The following is a 17,833-nucleotide window of genomic DNA, read 5'->3' as shown; positions in this document are numbered from 1 at the left end:
ACACTGGGGATATGTTGTTGGCTCTAGCCAGCTACTTGAAGGACATTCTGGGTTGCCCCTTATCTTCAGTAACTCTGGCAATCAGACGCATGGGGGAGGATAATCAGCCACTGAGTCTGCAGGATTTGGAGAGACTTGGAAAACCATCACAGAATTTTGTAAATGGGGGAGGAGCAAAGGAAAGGAAAGGAAAGTTCCTTATTCCAGGCAGGACATCTGGTAAAGATATTTGTCCTATATGACAGGATTTTCCACCTGATGGTGTGTCTAACAATTTTTATTCAAACAAATAGCTTTCCTTGAAGTAAGGAAGTCATTTTTAACCTCTTAAAGCCAGAAGAGAATCTTCCTGCTAAAACAACAAACGCTGTACAATTTTATAAAACCTTTGCTAATTGTAAAGCTATTTGATTTGTTTTAATATTTCCTTTTTTATTTCATTTTGCTTTTGCAATTGATTTTTAAGCTAAAGAAGAAGAAACCTTGAGAAAACAGAAGGCAACTGCTGTTTTCTGTAAGTGGCTTTAATTCATTAGATCTCTTTATTCAGTGCTCACCCCCTCCCTCCCCTATTACAGCAGCTTCTGTCTTATGCCACAAGCAAATATAATTTCTGTTGTTGCTTCTTTGCAAAATCCAATTTGTTATGATGTATTATGCATGCCAGTATAATTGCAGAGGAGGAGTTAAACTGAATGACAGTTTAAAGAGGTGCATTCCTTTGGCTGTGTCACTCACAAAGAGAAGCAAAAAGAAAAGTGGGACAAATTGATGCCCTGATGAAAGTATTAATCTGCTAAGATTTCAGATGAAACAGTGGGACTGCCCTAATCAAGCCATATCCTCTAGAGAGCAAAATGATGACAGGGATTTCTGATACACAGAAGATTACTATAGCCTCAGCAGCAGTATCAGTGGTGATATCTACCGTATTCTTTGTGTATACATTACTAGCAATTAAAAAGGTGCTTGTCAGTACCAATCTTAGCATAAACCATTTTTTTCCAAGATATGTGAGAGTTTTATGAGATCATGTATAATGAGTTAGTCTTTTGCCATTTGTTTTCTTAGAAAGAATAGAATAAAATATGTAATAATAATAAATAAGAGCAAAACAGCAAGGTAGGTAAGTATTCCAAGTGAAATCTCTTTAAAGAAAATGTGTAAGATTTTCACTGCAAATGAGTATAGAGGTTATAAATACAACAAATTACACCTTTGTAATTCTGATGCTGGGGAACATGACGTATCCATTAAAATAATGGTAAAGTGTTTTATACTTTGTATTTTCTTCAACAAATTGCAGTGGTAAAAAAGCAGCTTTTAAAGTCAAGCTGTTATTTTTTTACTCTTTACACCACTGAAATACAATTCCTTTGTAACATTTTAGAGATAACTGTTCCGAATATGTTTGTGTCAGTTGTTTTTGAGCTATTTCCTGAGTTTTTCGCAGACAGTGAGATCAGACGGTAACAGATATGTGGGGCAGGAAGATTTAAGCAGTAACCTTTGATGCACTGGGTACTTCAACGCTTGAAACTTTCAAAGTTACTCACAGCTGCCTACTGTGGGAAAGGACCCTGCAATCCAGGCTGATTCTTCTCCCCAACTACCTGGCATTATCCTGCCCCAGGACTTCAAAAGCACATGAGAGAGAGCTCCTCACGGTCCTTGAGCAGAGGAACGGATTTATTGTTGGTCTAAACTAGTTACACTGGTCTCTACAATACAGACAAAGTTCATGCAACAGGGAAGTAAGACAAAACTTTCATAGTCTTTATCTTGTAGGAATTAGATAAATCAGTTCTTCAAATGAACAAACAAAAGTTTTGATGGTTGAGCTAAGCGGGAATGGACAGCGGAGTTGACTGGCCAGTTGTACTATCATACCAGCTCTCCTTTTCAGGGGCATTGCATTTCAGAATAAAAAGCCTGTCCATTTCTACTGGTCATCATGAGCTGGGCACTGGAAACTTGCCTGTTGCTCCTGGAGCCTCTGCTCATTAAATATTCAACATTTGTAAGGGCAAATCACCAATTTGCTTGCTCAGTCATGTAAAGCTATGATTTGTGGAAGTCTGGGCTCCCCGTAATTGTGAAAACCACCCCCCTGAACTTTTCACCATGTCTCAGTATATAAATTCTACAATCCTTGTTAAGAACAATGTGAAATCTGAGAAAAGTAAGTGTGCCAGTTAGGTGTGAGTACTACCAGATGAGAAGCCAGTCTGACATTGTAGGTGCAACATTATGAGGTCTCCCCAAGAATCCTGACATGGAAGAAATAGTAACTTGGGGTTTTTTAATATATTTTTTTAATAGAAATGTCACTATAGTGCCATCACCTACTGTTCTAAGAAACATTGAATTTTTCTCCTTAGATCTGAGTTCAGACAGAATCAAGTCCCTGCATACTTATGGATTGAACAGGATCCTGTGATAATAGTTTTATCCCAGTGAAGATCAATTCAAAGAAAAAGACCTCACGCATTAAAAGCCTTTTCTGAGTGCTAGTTAGCAAGTCCATTATAAATAGAATCTGTTTATTATTTCCTCAGAGTTGTCTTATCAAATCCTCATAGAAATGAGATCTATCTAAAAGCGTCTTTAGAAATTGCAGACATACAAATTGAAGCAAAGTGTTGCTATTCATGAATATAATCTTTTTACAGGATATTTTTGTACAAAGGGAAATATTATGTTTGGTAATTTCTTTTCAAAGAGACACTTTAGGCTTCTGTAATAAATAGTACTGTTATCAACACACATGAACAAGAGTCAAGTGACTACAAATTCTTATAGAAGTGTCATGTACTTCAGTAACAAATATTTCTTACAGTCACAGGGTTGTATGGTCCTGAATAGAAGTATTCAGAAAACAAAACAAAACAAAACCTTTCCAAGTTTTAAGCCTTTTTTGTGCCGGCTACCCCAGCTGGTGAAAAAGTAATGTAGCAGTACAAGTATTGCATGTGAATCATCAAAGCTGATGACCTAGATTTTCAGAATACTCATCTTTCCCACTGCCTTCAGTGGGTATGTGGGTGCCAAGTGCTTGCAACTGTCAAGCCATCAGCTCAGGTGAGAGCAGTCTTGCCCAGTCAGCCTCACAGAAAGCATCCCTCCCAAGAAAAGGTAAAAGAATCAGTATACTGATGCATTTCAGAAATACTGAGCTGCTGAAAGGACTGCATAAGCTTGCTGAGGATAGTCCTGGTATCTGTGTGGCCTCAGGATCATGGCCCCACAGAATGGAAATTGCCAAGGCACAGTATTTCACAGCTGGGAGAAGCATAGTTCTCTCTCTAAAGTTCCGGTAGTAAATGTAAAGCTAAAAAAAAAAAAAAAAAAAAGATTAACTTCACAGTTCCTTTCCATTTCATAGTGGATGAGACACTGCTCATAAAAGTCAGCACTGGCTTCTGACATGGAAGTCCTGGTGCATGCGTTCATTCAGTAAAGAATCTAGCATACATAGGATACATCAACTAATTTACTTTAGAAATCAGCAGTGAAATTATTAGAAATCAGTAAGTGGTCATTTAGTTCTTTTTAACCACAATATTATCTCTGAGTATTTTTATTTTTCTACTCTTTTGTTAGAATGTCTGCTGGACAGTGTGGTTATTACAGATTCTTCTACAAAGGTCACTCATTTGCTCTCACCAAGTAAAACACCTTTGGTCAGATATTTCATTATACATATAAACAGGCAGGGAACGATTAAGCGAGACCTATAAAGTTTGGCTCAGGCAAGCTTTTTTACAGTGAAGAATGACCTTGTTCTTAAAGTTCAGTTCAGAAGACAAAGCATTGCCATTTCATGATGACTTCTGTAACTGGAGTCAAAACACCTTCAGTGCAACAGGGGTGGAAGATGGGTCTAATCCCCCCAGCCCACACTGATTTAGTTTCTTCATGCTGCTCTGAATGATTCCTGGTAACTGGTTGTCCAAGGAAACTATACAGGCAAGATTGGATCATGAATTTATCAATATAAAGAACTTCAGTGTTCTTTGGGAAGATTCCCGTTGTGGAAAATCGAAGGAAAGAAAAAAAGACACAGCAGCCTTGCAGTAGGTTATCCATAGAATAATCCCTACAGTTCAGTTAAGTCATTTCAAAGGCGATTTCTATTACCCTGTACGTATGGCACAACAGGAAGAGGCTCCGCATGTTATTACAGGAAGGTGAATCATTCACTGTAAGGTGCCTTTCCCTTATTGCTCTATGTGTTATAGCTCAAAGAAGAACAAAAAGCACCTTTCTTTTAAAGGCATTGTATTCCAGTCGCTATTTAGAGTAAGTAATTTGAAAATAGCTGCTGGCATTGTTTTTCATCTGCTACTTGGATGGATAGGTCAGTTTGAAAATGCTTCCTTCCCAGACATTTAAATATAAGCTAGAAGTGTAGTATTAACCCTCTTTTTGTAATCCTTTATCTACACCATACCATGATAAGTGAGCATGATTATAAAGAAGGTCTTGAGATAAATTAATCACAGGTTCAAAAAAAATCAGTATCAAATATTACATAATTTACTCTGGAGTATTTAATACAGGAAACTCTTTTCTTGTTTTAGAAGTAGCTGGTACAATTCTTCACATTTTTAAGTACTGGAACTTCCCAAAAAATTTCAGTTTTTATCATCTTGTACTGTAGACAGTAAATGTCTATGGAAATAGCAGGGTAACAGTTATTAGAGAATAAAGAAGACCTCTCAGTCATTAGTGAGCCCCCTTTCAACAAAAACGATGTTGTTTTCTGTTGAACATGTACTAATGCCTTATCCTGGGAGACTTCTACATTAGGGCACTGTCCATTTCAGAAAAAGCAGAAAAAATATGAGAAAAAATTCTTGGCCTCTGCACGTTCCACCTGATCCCATGCACTCTTCAGTTGCATAAGGGAATGACCCCGTGCATGTTGCAGCTTCAGAAATGCACCTCCTGTCTGCACAGTGTGTATTTCACGGGCAGGATTTAGCTCTGCACTTGCTAAGACATTGCCATGGTTTCACAGAACAGCCCTGGCGACAAAGACTTTCAGAAGTCAAATGCTGGTCTCAGTGAATCACAGCTTCTTACCTAGACTTTGATGTAGGGTCACCCCACACAAAGTGAAGAGCAGACAAGGACAGAGTAGTCCCGTTGCTTTCACTTGCAGGTGTTCCATTCAACTGGTGCAACCTGGAGTAGTCCTGAACGTGTTGTGAATGTCATACAGGCCTTTAGGTCATCTTCTGGCTTGTGCAACCCCAAGCAAAGAGGGAGGAGCGGAGGATGGGCAGCCCCAGATGGCAGGCAGCCTCCATGACTCACAGAGCTTGCTTGTGCTCGTGCTCTTGGCCCAGAGGTAGCGTTCTGAGCAGTACGCGGAGTAAGTACATAAGAATTTCTCTGGGGTGATGGTTCGGTAAGAAGATTAAACATGAATCCAACTCGAAGCTCTGCCATGCGACATGCAGAATTCGGGCCTGATTCAAGACTGAAGACTTTTTTCTTCTGTTTTCTGTGCCTTTATGATTCATCTGAGTTTATTTCTTTGTTCTGAAATTTATTAAAAGAAAAAGTGTATATCAAAAGGGAAACAGGTTTCACAATGTTAGCTTTGAAGCTTGTAATCTCCCACAGAAACTCCACTGAAACTTCCAATATGGTTTGCCCCAGAGAGGGCAGGTGAAAACATGATTTGGAACAGCGTGACAATGACTCTCAGCTCCAAATGCATCAATTAAAAAGAAAATCCTTCTGCCCACAAATTCTGCCTGTGCTCAATTAGAATGAAAATGTAACAGAAAACTAGATGGATTAAGTAGTACTTATTTTTCTTTCTCTCCAGTAGCCTAAATTCAATATAATGCAACTTTGTTGTTTTGTTTGTACAGATCTAGTTGCTTGCTTGGTCAGGCATTTCTGTCCCAGCCTTCTTCAGCTATAAAAGCTGCTAGTGGTGCTTGCATTCTTTTCATATTGTGTATACAATGAATTTGTATTATCTATTGTTTGTTCTAAACTTCTGACTTTATTTTGCCAAGGCTATCTGTTTTTAAATTAGTAATTTTCACTCCCTCATGCAATTCTTCTAAATTACTTTTTGGAGTACTGGCTATTAATATTTTAGGTAGCTTTGATGTCTTACTTTATAGTCTTCAATTTTATTTTACATTTCACAGGTTCCTAGTTGCAAATAATCCTACAGGCAATTTTCTCACATTGCAACTATTTCTTGAAAGATGCTAATGTAGCAAGGCACTTGCAATACTGGGGGTTAAGTTAATCACCCAAAATGAGCTGTATTACTGTCAGTCGTATATAAAGACATCCCATAGTGAATTATGAGGCAGACTAGCATTAAAGCTCCTTTATAAAATACCAGAACCTGAAAGTGTGCAGAAATAAACATTCGTTTCAGAATCTATTGAGCTAAGGAATCTGTTGTTTGTTATTTCTGGACTTGAAGTTACCAAACAAATGCAATGTTTGTTTTTCCTTTAAGAAAACTGCAATATTGTTTCAAAAGCCTCTCTGAATCAAAAAAGAAAAAACCCCAACTAATTATTACCTTTATGTTATTGTATTTGGACAGGAAAAGGAGTTGACTGCTCTCTGTTCAAGCTAAGCGTGACACCCAAATAATAAATTGATAGATTAGATTACATCAATTAAAATTAAAATTGGAACAATTCTTGTAGCCTTAGACTTATTTTCAAGTAGCCAAAATATATGTGCAATAGAAATATATGCTAATTTATTCTTTATATAGTATAATTCACAATATGTGTTTAAACAGTTCTTCAAAGAGACATTTTAGACTTCTACATAGTAAATGTCTGCCAGATATTTTTACATGTCCCCTAGAATTTCCAATGAAGTAAACTTCAGCTAGGTTCCATTGGGATGTGAATGATGAAACTTTTATCCAGAAAAAGTGAACACTGTGCTGGAAATAGATCCTTCTGTACCTAGAACTAACAAGATGCTATCAAATGAGGTTTTCCTCTGCTCTAGCTGAGCACAAAGAAACATTTAGCTATGCAGGCTGAAGAACATAGTTAGGATCTTCTGCCAGGTCTGATTTTCGTTGGTTGCATCATGTGAAATGCTACAGCACTGTTCTGTGTGGGCAGTAGATTAAGGAGTTTTGGACAGTCTTAATGTGTTCTGTCAGAAGGATACTTTCTCAGCAGACTGACTGCTTAGAGGGAGGCAGAGGTACAGTTCAGGGCTGCATTTTAAAACAGCTGTTCAGCAGTACTTACAATGATCTAGGTTTCTGTTTCTTGTCTGGAAAAAAATTGAAATAAGATTTAGTTACATTGTAGTGATATGCATTGTTATGAGAACAAATATATTTTGAAGCAGAAAGATAGAGAGTGTGCAAGAGAGGTTTACGTGGAACACAGTATTTATTTGCCATGCATATTTGATATGCGATCATTAAATACGCAATAGAAATGTCAACATAAAGTGCTGTTTAGATCCTCCTATAAAAACAAACTGCATTGGTATTAAAATTGGAATGCACTAATCTTTGGTTAAATACAAGCCTTATTTGCTATCCAGCAAAGAAATGTTTGGTTGAGTGTTGTTAAATAACCATATATTTAGCCTAATTTAATTTGCCCTTCATTTACAAAGTCTGATAGAGTGATACTGTGTCAGTGTATTCAGCACTTTCACATACAATCATCTACCACTGTATGGGGACTTTTCCACTCTCACCCATTGACATACAGTCACTGTTATCACCAGCCCAAGCCTAACTTAAAAGTATTTTGAACCATGGACAATCCTTCTTACAAAGGGGAGAACACATCCGTCTTTTCAAGGAATATTTTTGTATGACATAACAGTCATCTGACATAAACAGAACAGATAAATCTGTTCACTAGTAAAGTAACATTTGAGATAGGTGGCTGCATTTGTGAGTTGGAAATTAGGATGAAATGCTAAATGTTCCTACGTTAGGGTATTTTCATTTGGGTGGGTTTTTTGGCTGGCATATCCATGCTGACTTAAAAAGTTATTCCTTTCACCAGGCTGGACTCAGGCTTTTAAACAGCATTTATAATGATGGTTTACATGTACTGAAAAGATTCTTCTACAGCAGTCATTGGAAAGGTACTTTTAATCAGGGTATCCAATTAGGAATATAAAATACACCATACACAATTGCCATCCAAAGCTTACCTGGACCAGCAGTTTATAGGGAGCTTTAAATTGGAGTTTATGCCCTGCAGCATATCTCTTCCTTATAGTCTTTGCAATTATTTCATTCACTGTAATGCAATCAGGAATATTCCTACTGCATATGTATCTAGTATTTTGGGAGGAGTCTTACTGCACTATATTATTAAGTTAATAATATTTTGAGAGTTCCATAGGTGTACAATTTACCTAAAAAATGTCTTTCTACAAGTCTTTCGGTAGGTTTACCCAGCAATCATTCAAGTGCCCGCAGTGTAATGCGGAGAAACCTGAGCTAGATTTAAATTCAAATACCGGTAACAATCTAACCAAGGCAGCACTGGGCTCAGCACAGCCAATTTACTTTGCCGAGAAGCTGGGTAAATTAGCTCATGCTGAGCTCTGTGCTGCCGTAGCTGACTGCTGGAAGTACCCAGGCTCACTACTTTAAAGCTAGTGTGGGTATCTCTCTGGTGTACTGCAGTCATTGCGGATGTACTCTTGCAGTACAGTGTACACATGCACTTAAATGATTACTTTTCTGTTTGGGTATGTTCCATCTACGTTTTTGTTGGGTATGTTCCATGTAAGAATTTCCTAATTTCCTTGGCATTATTGTTATAATTTTTATCATATCCCCTGTTCTGTTTCTTTTGGAAAACAATTTCAATTTTTAATTGGTTTTGCCTTCAGCCTCTTTCCAGTCCTGCCACGTGTTTTGAGTTGGAGCAACCAGAGTAAGAGGTATGTTACCTACTTCCATGTGCTTCATACTGCTGTCTGTATCTGCCACATGTGGATGTCTTTCGTCTAAAATAAGTATCAGTGTGGTGCCGCCCCAGATGGTAGGGAGATGTAGTTAACACAATGCCATCATGATTGCTTCCTCTCCGCAATGTGCCTGTGCCCAGTGTCCCAAGCATTGTACATAGCAGGTTTACTGCATGCCAGTATCCTGAAGGATGTAGATACCGCATATGTTCTAGAATGACAAAAAGCTATAGTGTGCACAAGATATGCTGGCAAAAATTAAATTGATGAGAAAAATCAGAAATAAATTTTGAAAAAACGAAAGCAAGAATTACTGATGTTCAATCATTTTTATATTCCTTCTCCAAATGTTGGGATGCCTGGTTTTTTCTCCTTTTCCTGTTCCATTTCTTTGTCCTTTTCTGCTCTGTCCGCTGTGAGTCTGACTTTAAAAAGATGCTTTGATTGATACAGCATACTCTCAGCTTGTTAAAAGCACACAAGGGTTACACATTGCTTGTGATAGAATAATTAAGCACATACCTTGGTACGTGAGAAATACAAAGGAAAATTAACACAACATTTGTCTCATTCAGCAGGTTTAATACAGTTATTTATTTTTAAATATCTGGTGAAAGAGATACTACCATGAAGGGAGCCAGGCAGGTAGACAGAGATGCAAGCAGGTCTCTGAACTTTATTGTTTTGGAGGATTGATGAAAAATTATAATCTTTGGCAAAAATTCTGAACTTTATGAGAGCAGAAGGCTGCAGAAAAAAAGGTAGTACTGTATTTAGGGATTTCATTACATCCTTCATTACAGATCAAAATGAAAAAACAGGATTTTAATAATGAGGTATAATTCAAAATAATTAGACAATTAGAATAAATGCCTCATTAAAATAATGAGATTTGTGTGCTATATAACATTACATATTTTTTCCTCATTCCAAAATATGGAAGTTTTGGTCAATACGTTGAGCTCCCTGGAATGCTGCTCTGCGAAGGGTGGCTTTTATTATAGCCCTGAGCAGGGACTAGCCCAGGCCGCGTGGCGCTGGTGAGTGCTGAGCTCTTGCCGCTCAGAGGGACACAGCATGTTTTTCAGAGCAGATTGGCAGGGACCATACACCTTAGCTCTCCTGAATTTGTTTTGGAAAGAATGATGTGAATTTTGTCACTTTAAAAATGATCTTATGGGGAAATAGCCAACGGTAAAATGGGTGTTAGAATGACAGAAACATCCTGCCCTCCAGGCTTTTTCATGAAAGAAAAGTATTTCATTGCCATTTGAAACAAGCAGAGACATATATTTGTTTGCATTCTCCTATCGCAAACACTGAATCAAAATGGTATGAAGATACAGGGAAAGCCATTACCAAGCTGAGCCGAAAGATGCCAGGTTTCAGCCTGAGAGAAATTTGTAGCCTGAAGTTATAAGCCACTGAAAATAGGTGTTTATAATGGAAGTGCCATCTTAACCTTATCTGTAGTGGCACTACTGCTTTGCTATAATATCTCCTCTCCTAGCATCTGTGAAATTGTAATCTGTCCTATGGCTGGTAACTGAGGAGATGATGAAACCCAGGGATATGCTCTGAACTACCTTAATTTATCTGTACTAGGTTTTTACTGACACATAAAAAAGGAAGGTGAGCAGGGGGCGAGGGGCTGATGTCAGACAGCTGAGTGCCTCAGACGTGCTTGGGAGAAAGGGAAATAGGGCACCAGATGACTGTCTGCATCAGTCACCAGATTATCTTTTTATACCTCAATATTTTTTCTTTCTCTACAGCAAATATGGAACAGAATTGTTCATTATATTTGAAGGTTTCATCTATGATATTTGTTTTTCAGCCTAGTGGACCTAAAAGCAAGCTGGTGTAGGACATCATAGTCCTGCTAATGAAGATGTTATCTCTGCAGACTTTCTGCTTTACTCAGCATTAATGCCATCCAGCTGCTAAATAGTGGTATGTGCTACACTGATTCTTTGTAATTAAAATAGCTCTTCTGTCACTGCCTGTATCATGTAAGCATGGTGAGAGAGACCTGTAATCCTATCTTTAAAAAAAGTCACGGTAAATATTTTTGTTGTATAACCACCTAGTTATTTTTGTCTCCTAAATCATTCAATCACCTCCAAATCATGAGTCAGCCTTATCTGACGGTTTTGTAAATTGAGCGATTGTATCTTTACTCACACAAATTATCTTTAATGGTCCAACAAATTAATTTGTTTTTCAGAGTGTTGTGTTTCTATCCATTAGCTCACAGTAATATTCAAAGATAGAGGATTTGACTCCTTAAAAGTTTTCTTACAAAATTAACCATTTTCCCATTTGAACACGACACTTAAATATTGGAGGGTATAAGTGATGTGAGCCTCTCATGTCTTTACCTGGGGTGAGGACCAAACAAAGTAGAATTTCAGTCCTGCTATCACTCTGCAGGGCAGTTCAGACAAATCTGATGAAGCTTTGGATTTGATTCTTTACTGGAGAAAGAAATTGGCAGAAAATTCTGTTACCCAAAATGACTAAGTTTGAACTACTCCACTTAGCCTATCTTTCTGTAGCCAGTTTTCACGTATTTCATATGCATAACACAGAACTACTAGAAAGAAGGGTCTTTTGGACAATGCAGCATGTACCTAGCCCTCTGGCCTCATTCTCAGAAATTACCCTTATTAATACCCTGCCTTATATTTACATTACCTTCTGATTCTCTTTACAGCTGTGTGAGTGCTCTTATTCTGGTTTACGCAGATACACAACAGCCATCAATGATTTCTCAGCACTTCACATTATTCAGACTTTGCTAATTCTGGGAATTATTTGACTGTAAGGGACTACATTTGCCTGAGGGTGTATAGTTTGTTAGTGACCCTGGGGACAGCCAGTGTAAGCAGAGCTGGAGAGACAATTCATGTGGGTGCATGCATGTGCGTTAAGGAACTGTACCATGGAGCTCTGAGCCTATGTGAAAAGAGCAGTCATATTTCCCATACATAGATGACATTTATAATATTATTTCCAAATACACTAATCCCATTTTTTTTCTGAAATAGAAGTATAGAAGGTTATAAGGAGCAATCTAAATTAGTAGGTATTTTGGAAAACAGGGGATATCCTAGAATAAAGGGGGACGCAGATCTAAATTTCACCTTTAGGCCAAGTGTAATTGTCAGGAACATTCAACACTGAGGTTGCAAATCATTAGCTTCACAAGGATGTATCCAGACTTTTTCCTATATGGTATCTTGTAACAGTGTTTGCCTAATTATCAGAAGACTGGTTCAAACTGTCTTAATTTTCTTTTTAGTAGTGAAATATAATTCTTTTAAAATTGGCATTACAATTTCAGATGTCTCCCTCCAAAAAAATGCGATTGCCGTGTAAATGATGTTTAGATTAGCAGGTTGCTTATCTGAAATGTTGGCTTTTCTAATACTTGTTAAGACACTTTCAGAGTAGTTCCAGTCCAAAATTGCCATAACTTTTCCCATCCTATTTTCCACATATCCTGACACTTTCTTCTGTCCGTTATCCAGATGTCCTTCATTACCAACGTAACTCTCTGATCAGCTGCAGCAGTGCTGCAGCAGTGACCTGAAATTGGAAGACAAGATCAAGTTTTAAGAAGAGCTATTTTTTTTATTTTATTAGTTTACAATGAGCTGTACCTTCTTTGGCAACAAACAAATGAACAAAGAGACTTTTACCAGCTGTTTGGCTGCCATGTGCTTGCATGCCTAGTTTTGAAATTAGAGTTGTACTTCCTAATAGGTAAGTACAGAACTACAAGCGAGTACAAACGTGCTTCAAGGAGCACATATATATATCTATGTATGTATGTATATATGTATGTATATATATATATATAAAATTTGTATCAGGAATGCTTAAACATAAGTACTTTTGTTTACAAACAGAGCACTTCTAAACATACTTGCTGTCTTTAGGCACATTGGACTTTTAAAGTATAATAAAATAAATAATCTTATCAGTGCTATCTATAAGATAGAAATGGAGCCTTTAATAGTGCTAATTATGAGCAAACAAACTGACAAAATATCCTGCTAAATGAACAAGTAGGTGTCCACCTCAGTGATGGAGCAGTTAATTATCTTCACCATAGATGGAGTAATTGCACAGATGTATTTGTTTAGTGCTGTAAGAGCACATTTCACATGTAATAGCTGGGTCTAAATGTCTTCCCTGTTTGCTTTCTGAGATCTTCATACAGACTGCAGCAACATCCAGCAGCACTGGGTAAGTCTTCGAATTGTAGCCCCTCTCTCCCTTCCACATTAGACTGTCGTCACAGAAATCTGAAAGAATATGGGTGGCTGTTTCTTGTCAGTCTGTCTTGTGTATTATAGTCTCAAACTATTAGTTAAGAAGATGCCAAAGCTAGAGGGATATTCTACAGCAAAAATATAACCAAGTTCACCTCAACTGATTTCCATCTGAAACAAAGAAAAAACTCACCAGAGGTTCAAACAGGACAATCCTAAGAGCCTTCAAAGTAAAACTTTTTGTCTGTCTGGATAGACAGAAAAATACCCAAGATATTGAGTCTTGGTTTCTGATTAAATTCTATAGCATTTGGTAAAAAAAAAATCTATCTTTTTAAAGTTAAAATATAAATTTATATAAAATTATATGTAAATCAAACAGTTTTGCCTTAGTGAAGCTGGGTTAAAAACATTCTCTAGAATCATAAACCACAGGAACAGAAGCTGAAAAAAGCATTCATTGAAATTCATGCCTCCAGAATTTATACATTTATATAGCAAGTGTGTTGTGCTCTTTCAGACTGGTGAGCTAAAGTCTTTACTTCGAAAAATGATCTACTGCCTCCCCACTTCCCTCAATTACCACCCTTAATTTCAAGTAACAAACACCTGTTCTCGCTAGTGGTTACTTTTTAATTACCTTGAGTGCCCTAATTCTGTTGTTAAAAAAGTTTGACATTCCTAAATCCAACTGTATACTGAAGAATCACTAGTTTGTGAGCTAGAAGTGCAGTCAGAGCTCAGGTATTGATCTTGGAAAAAAAATTACTGAGAATTGTGGGGATTTTGCTCTGACAAGAAAGAATGACTTTTAAGGCCTCCAAAGATGCAAAATTCTTTCAGTGACATGCATTAGTGATAATCAGTGTGTGTTGCTATGGTTCAGTAGAAGTCAGTACCAAACTTCACAGAACTCTTTCAACCTTTTCTTTCTAACTGTATAAATGTGAAAGTAACAATAAATCTTGTTGACAATTACTTCCACATCTATTGGCAGTCAGTCAGCTGCAATGTGAACAGCATTGTGCACAATATGTGCAGCACAGCCAACACCCATTAACTATCTCCCTAGTTTCTCCTGTGACTTAGAGAACATGTTATTTTTCCCCAGTGAGCAGCCCTTTCAAATGTTGAATTAGTAATATTAGCACCAAATACTACTAATTTGTCAGCCAGGCTGTGTTTTTCCAAAGTGTTCACAATGGGGTCTGGTAACTGCTTTGTAGTGCAGCAGAGCAAAGATGAAAATACATAAACTTTTGTAAATAATTTGTATAAGACATAAAGAAGTGGTGTAAAATTCATCTTTTACCATTAGAATAGTCAGTATATATCTAAAAAAAAAAAACCAAAAAAAGCAGAGTTTCAACCCTGTTCAGCAACAAACTTCAATGCATACTAATACGGGAGCATACACATAAGTTCTTTGAAGAAACAGAGCTGGAAACATTTTTAACAATATGAAATACTTGTTCAAACACAGTATTGTCAGGACCTCTATATTTTCAGACTTTAGTGACTAGCTTAAACAATATTTATGAAGAAGAAAAGAAACCTTTCTGCTATAAGTAACAAGTTTCTATTGTATATCATGCATTCATTGCTTGCATACAGTTTTCATTGACATCAGTATGAAATCTGAGCAAATAATTGTGTAGCATATGAAACTGAAAAGCACAAATGGATCAGGGTTGATAGTCTTATTTTTCTAATCAGTTTTTTCTATGCAGTTCTTACAGGCAAATGTACATACACACTTATATGTGAAGCCCTACTCACATCGAGAGATAGACCTGTATCTAATTTTCATAAATACATAGCTATCAGTAAAAACATGACATTCAATAGGCAACAGAGATTCCCCGTGGACATCTGAAAAATTAATTCAGCTTCTTTCCTCTCACAAAATTGTTTATTTTCAATTCATGCTTAGTCAAATACAGCATATGAATGATATATAAGTAGGGGTTGTTACAGCTAAAGCTATCCATAGTTCTCCCCATTGCAAGATTCCCAACAGGTCAACATTAAGCTGACTGATTTAGTGTGAGGAGGGAAAGGGAACCACTTTGGTGGCTAGGGAAGATGTATAGGAAGTCTCTGCCGGAACAGTCTAAAAGTTGGAAGGAAGATTGTGAATTATGTGTGATTATCCAAGGAGTTTTGTCCACATCTGTATAGCCCTATTTTTTAAAGAGAGAGGATGTAATCTAACTGAAGACTGGGTGGCAATATAGGAATACTGACTGCAGGGAGAGCGTACGTTACTGAGGAGCTTTGTTTCCTTGCACTCCCTGGAAAGTTCTTCACTTCCAGTACTCGAGAGCTGGCTGCCCCAGGCTGTGAAAAGCCACAGCATGAGAGACTGGGTGCTGTCTTCTGTGACTGCCAGTCATTTCTCAACCGGACTAATGAATCAATTCTAATTTCTAAAGGAGGCAAAGAAGTCCACAGAGTCTCTCTTGCCTGTTGCTTGAATGTCCTTCCTAGGTTTTCAGCTGAATCATTTGTGGGTTTTGATACAGTTTTAGAATACCTCCTGTGTTGCTTTTCTGCACTCTGAAAGTTGTATTATAGGAAAACTTATAATATAGGGAAAACTGTATTTTGTTCCTGGTGTATCAACGTTGAATGAAAAAAGAAAAACCAAAAATGAAAAAAATACATTGGGAGTGAGGACTGTGGGGTAGGTTCTGTTCTGGGAGTTATTACTGATTTACTGGACTCTGGGCCAATAACTGGCAAACAATTTCAGTGCTATATGAACTGGATATCTAAATCCATTTTAGACAGCTGGCCTGATTAACATCCACAGCTCTCCCCAATATGACGACTCAGGCAGTTCCTTACAGATTTGATTACTTGGAGAGAAGAACATTGCCCAGGGATTCTGGAAATAAAATAAATTTCATTACTCTAAAATGTGTTCTGAGGTGCTTAACATCTAGTTCCCAGTTTTGTCATTAACCTTCCTGGATCCATTGTGTATATTGTGGAACTAACAAAATTTTGACTTTGTTTTTTGGCATGGTTAGCCAATATTTTTAAAACACTGTAAGATCCTTCCATGGAAATTTCTACATAACAGAAATGTAGTGCCCCTTGCAGAATATATTAGGTACTACCTCTTTCTTTCATTTTACTTGAATTTGAATAAAAAGAGTTAACAGAACTATCCAGCACTAACAGAGATGAAGCGGTGATCTTTGTTGTAAAAACTGCCTCTGCAAGAATGTTATTTTTTTTTTGAAGTGAGTCTTCTGTTTTATGCTCAGCAATTGCCCTGTGTTTTAATTCCCTCATAAGGATCACCAAAAAAAAAGGAGGAAAAAAAGGAAAATATAGGACTATATGCTGTAAATGTTATGGTCACATATTTTTTCCCCACAAAGAAAAGGGAACTGCTACAAATGTTGATTTGTTTTAAACCTTTCAACAATCGCAGATTATTGAAATACTAAATTACTGGCACACAAGAGAACTAGATGATTGTTGTTCCACATTTACAACACAAACCAAATGATGGCTTGGAAAAAAAAAACAACAGCAGCAAATATTTTGAGTCTTAATTATCAGGCTGAAAAGGCTGATGAACAAAAGAGATAAGGGGGGATTGTGTGCAATAGTCAACGGAAGGACAAATACGCTAAAAAAAAAATAAATTAAAGGCTTTGTCAGTCTCAAAAAGAGAAACAGACTTAATTATTATTTTCCTCTTCATTCCATTTTCAGAGCTTTATCTGAAACTATAACTTACAAAGAGCAATTATAAACAAATGGCACCCAGCATGAATACTTCTCTGAGGTTTGATTGTCTCATCCTTGGCTCTTACATCAGCACAATGATGTGTTGCCCATTGGAAACCAGCATGACTAGGACTGTAGAAGAGAAGCCATGCAGTGATTTAAACCTATAGCTTCATTTATCTGCTCCATATGGAATTGCAACCTGGACAATAGCATCAAGCCATTAAAATGAAGGGCTTATTCCAATGGAACCTGGCTAGATTAGTTAAAGTATTCTGCAATTCATGGAGAACAGCAGAGAATATGGAAATAATTTCCTAGAATAATCCAGAGAATTACTTTATGCTTCTGATATAGATCGCTGGGGAAATAATTTAAAAGCATTTTTAAATATCTTCCATTTTCTATTATGAGCCTTTGGATTTCCACAGTTTGAGAGAAGTGAGACACTGTGGCTTAGAAAACTAATTACAAAACATAAAAATGCTCAAGTCTAATGGAACAAATCAGACAGAAAAAAGATTTCCATACAGAAAGATCAATGCTGGAATGGAAGCTGCAGCTTTTACATAAGTGTCTTCCTCTCAACATCTTTGTTATACATTCTCTTTGTTCCTGTTAGCTTACTAATTAGCTGTGATTTTTTTTTTAATGCCCCTTACACTGGGTTAATTTTGTCTTACTCAACAGCAGGGGTTTGTGTAATAATAATTCACATAGCAATGTCAATGATTAAAATCCTTTCATTAACATGGTACCTTAAAGATAATGAATGTGAAGCTTTTAGCTAACCCAATCTCTAGGCTCAGAAAGGCAGTTTTTGCAGAAAATAATAAAAAAAACCC

General features: G+C 37.0%; 1 long non-coding RNA gene across 1 annotated transcript; it reads left to right on the top strand.

Annotated features, from left to right (window-relative positions):
• The first annotated feature begins 450 nt into the window (after positions 1-450).
• Positions 451-10,896, top strand: LOC130156854 (uncharacterized). Its single transcript, XR_008824626.1, has 3 exons — positions 451-514; positions 8,884-8,934; positions 10,799-10,896. It is a non-coding gene; the product is annotated as an uncharacterized LOC130156854 (long non-coding RNA).
• The last annotated feature ends 6,937 nt before the right edge of the window (positions 10,897-17,833 follow it).

This window comes from Falco biarmicus, chromosome 11 (assembly GCF_023638135.1).
Source record: "Falco biarmicus isolate bFalBia1 chromosome 11, bFalBia1.pri, whole genome shotgun sequence".
In the NCBI taxonomy this organism is placed as follows: Eukaryota; Metazoa; Chordata; class Aves; order Falconiformes; family Falconidae; genus Falco; species Falco biarmicus.
The sequence above is the reverse complement of the archived record's forward strand: the minus strand, read 5'-3'. Positions and strand labels throughout refer to the sequence as shown.